General features: G+C 29.4%; 1 pseudogene; it reads left to right on the top strand.

Annotated features, from left to right (window-relative positions):
* The first annotated feature begins 438 nt into the window (after positions 1-438).
* On the top strand, positions 439-1,087 carry LOC111052378 (annotated as a pseudogene).
* The last annotated feature ends 303 nt before the right edge of the window (positions 1,088-1,390 follow it).

Raw genomic sequence — 1,390 nt, 5'->3', positions numbered from 1 at the left:
GAAAACCATGGAATTCTATTCAGTTCAATTTATAGACATCTATGTTCTATAAACATTAGGCCTTAATCAAAGACATTGATTGTAAAAGTTTTCGAAATAATTTACAGACACCGTGATTATTTTCTGGCTGTGAGTAGAGCAATACTGAATATTATCATAGAGAAAATGTAGCGTAATATATCTTTAGAAAAAGATACATTCTTGTATCAGTTGTCTCTGATATTATGTTGGAAATCCCATAACAGTTCTTCAAGTTTATTTCATAAAGAACATATTAGGAGGGCATGATGACGATAAATAAACATTGATTTCAACATGATTCAATATCAATTTTGTATTGAATATAAATTCAAATTTGATTTCAACTTTGTATGAATACATTAAAGGACTTATGAAAAAAAAATTTAAAACTTTAAATTGTTTCTTATTAACTTACCTACACCAAGTAATATTTCTTACTGATGAAACTTGGGATCAATTTTAGGGGTATGTTTAATAATTCAACTTGTTTCAGGTATCTTTCTATCAATACACTATACACCAAATATTAGATTAGCATTAATAGAATATTCATATCACCCGAGATGTAAATTTTGGATGACTTTTACGTATTATCCATGCTAACGGAGCATCCTTATTCTTTTTTTTCATATTTTTCATACAGGGCGAGGAATTTACTATGGTTCTTTCCTTAAAAAAAAGTTGAATTTCAGGAACTTTAATTATGTTAATTCTTATAGCAACTGCATTCTTAGGTTATGTACTCCCATGGGGCCAAATATCTTTTTGAGGTGCTACTGTAATTACTAATTTACTCTCAGCTATCCCCTACTTGGGTAATAGACTAGTTACATGAATTGGGGGGGATTTTCAGTAGAGAACCCTACATTAAACCGGTTTTTTTCATTTCATTTCATTTTACCTTTTATTCTTTGTATAATTATTATTTCACTAATCTTTTTACATGAAAAAGGATCATCTAACCCTCTGGATTACCCATAAAGTTGATAAAATTAGATTTCATCCCTACTTTACTATCAAGATATCTTTGGGTTTTAATTATAATTTTTTTTTTCTTATAACATAAAACCCCTTTCTATTAATGACCCTGAAAACTTTATGCCGGCTAACCCTATAGTTACACCCCCTCACATCCAACCAGAGTGATATTTTCTATTTGCTTATGCTATTCTACGATCTATCCCTAACAAATTAGGGGGGGTTGTAGCCCTTTTCCTCTCTATTATTATTATTATAACTTTACCATTTACTTCAAGTCTCAAATTTAAAAGTTCAAGCATATACCCAATTAAGAAAGTTTATTATTATATTTGTATAACATTTATCTTATTAACTTGAGTTGGTGCTAAACCAGTTGAAACTCCATTCA

The sequence above is a fragment of the Nilaparvata lugens genome, chromosome 9 (assembly GCF_014356525.2).
Source record: "Nilaparvata lugens isolate BPH chromosome 9, ASM1435652v1, whole genome shotgun sequence".
In the NCBI taxonomy this organism is placed as follows: Eukaryota; Metazoa; Arthropoda; class Insecta; order Hemiptera; family Delphacidae; genus Nilaparvata; species Nilaparvata lugens.
Note: the sequence above shows the minus strand (reverse complement) of the source record. Positions and strands in the feature narration are given on the sequence as shown.